Below are 8,748 nucleotides of genomic sequence, written 5' to 3'. Positions count from 1 at the left end.
CTTTTATTTCCCTATTTTATTATACAGCTGTAAATATGCCACATATGTAATTTTATATACTTTTTCCTACTTATTATAAACATTTACAAATACTATTTTATTGGCCGGGTGCGGTGTCTCATGCCTGTAATCCCAGCACTTTGGGAGGCCAAGGCGGGTGGATCACGAGGTCAGGAGTTCAAGACCAGCCTGATCAACATGGTGAAACCCCATCTCTACTAAAAATACAAAAAAAAAAATTAGCTGGGCTTGGTGGCACACACCTGTAATCCCAGCTACTCAGGAGGCTGAAGCAGGAGAATTACTTGACCCTAGGAGGTGGAGGTTGCAGTGAGCTGAGATCACGCCATTGCACTCCAGCCTGGGCGACAGAGCAATACTCCATTTCAAACAAACAAAAAAACCCAAAAAACTGTTATTACTATTATATCATTTCATAGCAAGAATTTTCAATGATTTCCTCATCTTTCAGAACTGGATATGTAGCCTATTTTGCTTAATCATTTGCCTAATTTTGGATTTTTAGATTGCTTTAGTTTTTTATTATAAACAATGCTGCAGTGAACACACAGCTTTGTCCACATTTGTGACTGGGTTTTAAAGGTAATAATAAACAATTGAGTGTTTCGTATGTATCGGGTACTGCACTAGTTTACATGGATTATCTCATTTTATGTTTACAAAAACCTTACAGGTAAATCATTTTCTTATTCCCATTTTACAGATGGGGAAATAAATACAGATGAATGAGTTTCCTTGCCCAAGGTAAGTGGCAGAACCCAAGTGAACCCAGGAACCCTAGAGTCTGTTTCCATTTTCAAGAGAGCCATTCCTGGGGCAAAGGTTTACTAATGGGTTTACCCAAAGGAAGACTTTTTAAAAAGAGAGCTCATTTCCAAATCTCTACATTTATACTTGGCATCTTCAGTTTATGTCTACTATTCTCACGTGCCAATGAGATGGAGAGCAGAACAGGAAAATCTCCAAAGGAAACTGACCTCGAAGAAGCTGGTTCACCTCCCTCCTTGTGCAGCAAAATAAAAGTTTCTCAAGGGGCCCCGAGGAATGTTTTTAGTTTAACAAGGTTAGAATTACTGCATTCATGTCTCTCTACTGCTTTTGCTATTTTAAATAGACAGTGCCAATATGTTCTTACATTCTGTGCCATTCCCACCTACATCCCTGCAATGGATTGGTGGTGTTATTTTTCCAAGAAGCAGTGCCACTGTGCACTCTCGCCACTCTGCAAGGGGAGTTAAGCTATTCTCATCAGGGGCCTGTTCAACACAACAGAACGCTTTCTCATTCTGCCACACAGCTCATTATCACTCAGACTTTCACTGCAGTCAGACTTGTGAAGTCAAAATAGACTGGCAAGGCTTAAGGGGGGCTTGGGAAAGTAGGCTTTGGAGCCTTGCCCTATCTCCTGGGAGAGGTCACAGGTCCTTTGCTGTTCTGTGCCAGGCCACACTTAACACACCCCATCTACTGTGTCAGTCACTGAAAAGGTCAGGAAAACTTTTTGATCACTAGAATTTGGTTCTCTTAAAGTCACACTAGTGTTTTTTGAATCCCATCTATGAGCTGTGTGTTGAGTTAGGGTGGAAGCAGACAGCCTGTGACAAATTGGCTGGGTGAGCTTCGGCAAGTTTGGTATTACCTTTGAGCTTCAGTTCCTGTCTGCCAAAGGGGTATATCACTTCTCTTGCAGTGCAGTCATAAGGATGAAATAATATGGGTTGAAAGTGTCAAGTTTACACAGTCTGACATATGATTGACACTGGGTCAATAATCCTAGTGTTTCTTTCCCATATGGCCAAGCTTTTAAAATGATGGTTACAGCCCACCTGGGGATATTTTTCATGCACAAACAACCTGAAGAGCAGTTCAGTACCACTCTGAAAATTGTTCTGTGCATTTTCTAGCTCTTATAAATGGTTCTGGATCAAATGATGGCTGAGGCTAAACTGAGGCATGTGGTTAACCCAGGCTTTCTAATAATTTTGTGTCATTTTAAACAATGCTCTTTAAATATTCAACATTTTTTTTAGACGGAATCTTGCCCTGTATACCAGTCTGGAGTGCGGTGGCACAATCTCGGCTCACTACCACCTCCACCTCCCAGGTTCAAGCTATTCTCTTGCCTCAGTCTCCTGAGTAGCTGGGACTACAGCTGTGCGCTACCATGCCTGGCTAATTTTTGTATTTTTAGTAGAAATAGGGTTTCACTATGTTGTCCAGGCTGGTCTCGAGCTCCTGACCTCAAGTGATCTGCCAGCCTCTGGCTGCCAAAGTGCTGGGACTGCAGGCATGAGCCACAATGCCCGGTCAAATATTCGACATTTCTTTAGACAAGAACGTGAGTATTCACAGAGAAAGGGTAGAAAAGGAGGAGGCTGGGGCGGTTCTTTATGTCCAGATAGGAGCTGCATACTTTGCTTAGCAAAACAAAAGGCCTTCAATACAATGGACCCACACTCTGTCAAACTGGACAGCAATTTGGTCACCATCTGTTGTTACCTGAGCTTGCCTCCTGGGGGACTCAGACCAATGGACTCTTAGTGGCTTATTAAATAATTCCTTCCAACTACAGTCATATAATGCCTTCTCCAACTTGTTTCTTTCCCAGTGATGTTGTAGGGTCCTTTATTCACACATTCATTCAACAAATGTTTATTGGGTATCGTCTCTGTGCCAGGTTATGATAGGAAAAGAAAACGCAGGAACAAAAGGCCAAATTCCTGCCTGTTGCTCAGACTAGATGATTCTCTGCCCCCCAGCTTCCTTAATCTGGATTTGACGTTTTGGGGAGCTTTTGTCAATCTGTTTGTTGGCATCACACAGATAGATGACTGTGGCCAGTGAATGTAACAGTGTGGACAGCCAAGTAGAAAGTGATGCTGATTTACCTGTCTTTTCAACAGGGGTGCCGTACTTTGTGTTATTATTTGTGCATCTGCTAGGGTGAGGTCGAATAGCCTGTTTGAAAGATGGCTCTTACTTTTGAGAGCATCAAAGCAGCTCATTATTTAAAGAAACTTGTGGTGAACTCTGCCCTCAAATGAATAATCTTCATGTGTGAATGAATCACCCTTTCCTTTAGCTGAACATTTAAGTGTGCCAGGTTCATTTGAAGCAGGGTTTACCTATCCTCCCAGGCAAAAGATGATGAATGGGCAACACCTGTGTGGGCTGAGATATTTTTTTTTTTTTCCTTCCTTGTTTACTGTGTCTGGGATGCCTGAGGTCCATCCATCATGCCCCGAGTCCTGCCATGTGTCATACTTGTATTAGAGGCTGGGGAGACAGTGTCCAATAAGGTAAGTCTCTGCCCTCAGGGGAGAAGGATGTGGAAACAAATGAACAATTATAATGCAACATAATCTCCACTTGTGTATTGGATGCTATTATTGGAGGAGGAAGTGATTAACCCTGTGTAGGGGAGTCAGAAATCCTCTGTGCGGAAGCAGTAGTATGGCTGACCCTCAAAGGGTGAATGAGGAATTGCCAGGGAGTCAAGTGAGGGGGGGGCGGGCAGAGACAGGGTCAAAGAAAGACATATTCCCGGAAGAGGAAAGAGCAGGCTTCAGGAAAGCGTGAAGTGTGTGGAAGGGGACATAATAATAACGGCTAATATTGACTGAGTCCCTACTAAGGGCCCAGTTCATTCTTTATATTTGACATACATACTGACTCATCTATTATTTTGAGGAGTGAGGAAGACAATCATGTATACATATGAACTCTTCTGCAGCAAACTAAATCTTAGATGATGCATTATTCAGTTCTTGCACTGCTATAAAGAAATACCTAAGACTGGGTAATTTATAAAGAAAAGAGGTTTAATTGGCTCACCATTCTGCAGGCTGTACAGGAAGCCTCAGAGCTTCTGCTTCTGGGGAGCCCTCGGGAAACTTACAGTCATGGCGGAAGGTTAAGGGGGAGCCAGCACTTCACATGGCTGGAACAGGAGGAAGAGGCAGGGGAGATACTACACATTTTTAAACAACCAGGCCTCACAATAACTCACACATTTTCACAAGAACAGCACTGAGGAGATGGTGCTAACCCATTCATGAGAACTCTGTCCCCATGGTCCAATCACCTTCCACCAGGCTCCACCTCCAATGCTGAGGACTACAATTCCATGTGAGATGTGGTGGGCACACAGATCCAAAACATATCAGATGGATTTCTTTGTCTTAATATTTGGACCTTCTTTTCCTTTTTTTGACCCCTTGCAAACATAGACTTTTTTTGGAAGGCAAATATTTTGTCATTCAACTGAGCTAATTTCTGTGATGCTATATTAAATGGAAACAAAGCATGATGAAGTATATTATGAATTGGTTGGACTACTGGGGATTTCTTTACTACAGGGGATTTCTTTGCCTTTTTTTTTTTTTTTTTTTTCCTTTTTTGAGATGGAGTCTCCCTCTGTCACCCAGGCTAGAGTGCAGTGGTGCAGTCTCTGCTCACTGCAACCTCTACCTCCGTGATTCAAGCGATTCTCCTGCCTCAGCCTCCTGAGTAGCTGGGAATACAGGTGCCTGCCACTGGGCCTGGCTAATTTTTGTATTTTTAGTAGAGACGGAGTTTCACCATCTTGGCCAGGCTGGTCTCAAACTCCTGACCTCATGATCCACCCGCCTCGGCCTCCTAGAGTGCTGGGATTACAGGCGTGAGCCACCGCACCTGGCCTATTATTGGGGATTCTTATCCTTTGGTATTGACATAGATCATCTGGATCCGAGGGTATTCATAGAGACCCTCATCCGGGTGTCCAATTCATTTAAGGAGTGAGCCCCTCGTAGGTGCCGGATGCTGCTTCTGGTGTTGAGGATAGAGCTGTGAACAGAACAGACACAAGTTTCTCCTTCGTAGAACAGACATTCTAGTTGTGGGGAAAATAGCCAATAAGCAAATATATAAAGAAAATATGTAGTGTATAAATGGTGATGATGTGCTAGGGTGAAAAATCAATCAGGGAAGAGGTGGAAAATGCTGAGGGTGGGTGGACATGTGCTCATAAACGTGGCAGCTAGGGACAGATTCATTGAGAAGGGGATATTTGGGTACAGACCTGAAAGGTCAAGAACCCTGGCCCCCAGACACCTGCTAAGAAAGGCATCCAGGCCTAGCAGGTGCAAAGGCCTGAGGTGGGCATAGCCTGGTGCAGAAAGAGGCCTGTGATGTAGAATCTTGAGCGAGGGGACAGCAGGGTCGGCAATGAGGTCAGGGGTGTGACAAAAACTCTCTCTTTTGACCAGACTTGACTCAGGCTTCTCTGAGCCCTCTTTCTGACTAATACCTGATCTTGGACGCTGTCTTCCTATATGGTCCAGTTTTAGCAAGAATCTTATTGGGTCGTTTTGGTGAAAATTCCCCACTCCTGATATCTGATCAACCTCCTTATTATTACCCTGGACTGCCTTCAGCAAGAATCCTTCAAGTCGTGACATTGCTTCTTAGTAATTTTCCATCCACTGACCCCTACCCTGCTCCTTGTCTATAAATCTCCACTTGTCCTTGTTTTTTTGGAATTGATCCCGATCTCTCTCTCCTACTACAAAATCCCATTCTAGTAGCCCCCCTGAAAAAAATCTGCCTTAGCGTCTTTGACAAGTGTCATGAATTATTTTTTTTCTTTAGCAGGGGTACCCTAATGTTGGGATACACAGGGTCCTTCCTGTAAGCCATGATACACAGGGTCCTGTAAGCCACAAGTGCAGGGTGATTATTAGTGGAAGAATCATTCATGCTTGGGTATTAGAACATCCCAGCATCTGGATTCATAGCGCTGAGTTAAGACCTAGCTCCTAAAGCCAAATGAACATGGGCAAGCCCCAGAGCCTCTGTTTATCTTCAAAATATAGATTATACTAATAAAACCATCAGCCTCACAGGGTAGAAAAACATTGTGAACACAAGAGTTTAAGCTTGACACTGTCAACCCAAATGAGAGAATGAGGCAGGAGTCTCAATCACCCAAGGTTTATTGAGCCAGAGCCTGAGGGAACGCCTGGGAAAAGTAACACAAGTCATAGAAGCCCCTGTGGCCTGTGCTCTCCAAAGAGGTTTTCAGGAGGCTCAGCATTTATATGTTTCTTTAAAGGGGAAAAGCATGCAGGAAGTGGCGACTAGGCAGTGAGGCAAATGGTTACATTCTTGTGAGGCTCTACTTAGTGCCCAGTAAATCTACATTTTACACAAGATTCAGTGAACATTTAAAGAAGAGGGAGTAAAAAGGAAGAGTCAATTATGTAGACATGGCAGAGTGGAGGAAGGAATGATTGACCTCGTCTAGTCCTTGTTCTGTACCTGGGAAGATAAGCTCGATCTTTGTCCATGTGAGATTTAACAGACCTTAGTTTTAGTTAAATGCAGGTTACAGACCTAAAGTTACAATTGACATGTACTTGTCTTATAGGAGGATATGCGTCTTGAAAGGTTAAGGGGTCATTCTTTGTGAGGGCAGTCATCTGGAGGGGTGCAGGAGGCCTTTTGCCTTTGTGGGGGTCTGGTTAATGTATAATGCTTTGACACAAAGTTGGGAAGTGATTGCTGTCTGTTTGGGAAAAGGATGGAAACGTTACCTGACTCAGGCTTAACTCTCCCTTTGGCATAATGAGTTTGGGAATCCTGAGACTTTTATTTTGCTTTACATCACCAACTTTCAGGATAAAAAAGTGAACCAGGTATTCCTAAGCAGCCTTGAAGTCATCCTGTTTGACCTCCCTCCCCAACATCACCCACCCACCTTGTGCTCCCCTCCCCCCAGCTGTCCTTTGCCCCTTTGAAAGAAAGCATCTTTGTGCAGTGTCTTATCCCTCTTCTACCCATTGATTTAACTATGTTCCTGTGAATGTGTTTGTGGTAGAAATAGCATCCTACATCTGGCCCAAGTCTATCTTTATTTTCACTTATTGGCATTAGGAGCTGGAGCCAGTGAGAGATAAAAGGCTCTTCACAGATCTGTTTTGGGGAGTGTGACCTGGCGATCAGTGGAGAGGAAAGAGACAAGCAGTTGACTTGGCCATGCTGAGCCTTGATTTCCTCATCTTGAAAGGGAGGATTATGCTGTCAGCCTCGAAGGACTGCAGTGAGATGATTTACATAAAGTATCTAGCACAGGACCTGACCATCAATATGTGCTGAATTCCATTCCCAGCTATGCATCTTCATCAGAGGTGCTCTGATGAATGTTGAATAGCCCTTGGTTATGAAGGGAAAGGGGTACAGGTAGATTGCTCTCACATTTATTTCCTTTCATTTCATATTAGGGAAAAATGGCCCTCCTTCTATCTAAGGCTCTTCTTCAAGTCCATCAGCTATCTGGGCCTTATTCTACCAACCCTCTCTTCTTTTCCCCATTTCTGGCCTTCATCATACTTATCCTCCCTAAGGAACTTGACAGCATTGTGCACTTTCCCTTCTTAAATCTCCCCCAGGCCTGGCTTCCCTGACATTACTGCCTGGTGTCTCTCATGCATTTCTGGCCTCTCTCTTAGTCTTCTTACCTTGTTCCTCCTGCTCTGTTTACCTTTAAATCTTGGTGTATCCAGGGGCCGTTGGCTCTCCACCCACTTTCCCATGGTGATCTCACTTACATCTATGGTAAGAGTCTCTAGCACTAAACTCTCTCCCGATTTCCAAATCATTTTTTAAATATTTATGTATTTATTTTTCAGAGATGAGATCTCACTCTACTGCCCAGGCTGGAGTGTAGTGGCATGATCATAACTCACTGCAGCCTCAAACTCCTGGGCTCAAGTGATGCTCCCATCTCAGCCTCCCAAGTAGCTGGGATTACAGGGTTGAACCACTGTGCCCAGCTATGACTTGTAAAGCCTTAAACCCTTGTCCACCGGCAATCTTCCCACAGATGCTCAACCACACCCACCTTATAGTCAGTAGTTTCAGAGCTAAACATATCATCTTTTCTCCCAATCCTGAATCTCCTCTTATATTTTCTATATAAACCAACAGTATAACTATCTCCACAATCAGTTAAGCCCCAAATCTGGGAGTAATTCTAGACTCCCTTCTTCACATCTATCCTCCACACTCCATGGTTGCCAAGTCCTTTATACTTCTGCCCAGATCTCTCTCTCTAGCCCTCTCACCTCCACAGGCACTGCCTTAGTAAAGGTCCTTATCCATTCTCAGGTGCTTTACTGTGGTGGCTCCCAGCAGGTCTCTCTGCCACGCACCCTGCACCTTCAATCTCACATGCTTCTAATCTATTCACATTTCTACCAGTGCACTTTTTAAAATGAGACTCCGTCTGGAGGAAAATCTCTGAACTAGTTCCCCTTCTCCTTCACGATAGACCCAGTCCTGAATCTGGCACCACTTTACCTGTCTAACCTCATCTCTTGCTCTTCCGCAGCTGATCAAACTGCTTGCTCAACTCCTTCAATATGCCACTGCTTTATCATGCCTCCACACCTGGGCATGTGCTGCATTCTCTTCATAGAACATCTTCCCTTAGTCTATCCACATTGAAAATTTTTCCCCATTAGCTGGACATGGTGGTGCACACCTGTAATCCCAGCTACTCAGGAGACTGAGGAGGTGAGAATCGGTTGAACCCCCAGGAGGCAGAGGTTGCAGTGATCCAAGACTGTGCCACTGGACTCCAGCCTTGGGGACAGAGCAAGACTCTGTCACAAAAAAAAAAGAAAGAAAAGAAAAAAAAAAGAAAGAGAAAGGAAAGAAGGAAGGAAGGAAGGAAGGAAGGAAGGA

The sequence above is a fragment of the Rhinopithecus bieti genome, unplaced genomic scaffold, assembly GCF_001698545.2.
Source record: "Rhinopithecus bieti isolate Rb0 unplaced genomic scaffold, ASM169854v2 scaffold_30785, whole genome shotgun sequence".
In the NCBI taxonomy this organism is placed as follows: Eukaryota; Metazoa; Chordata; class Mammalia; order Primates; family Cercopithecidae; genus Rhinopithecus; species Rhinopithecus bieti.
Note: the sequence above shows the minus strand (reverse complement) of the source record.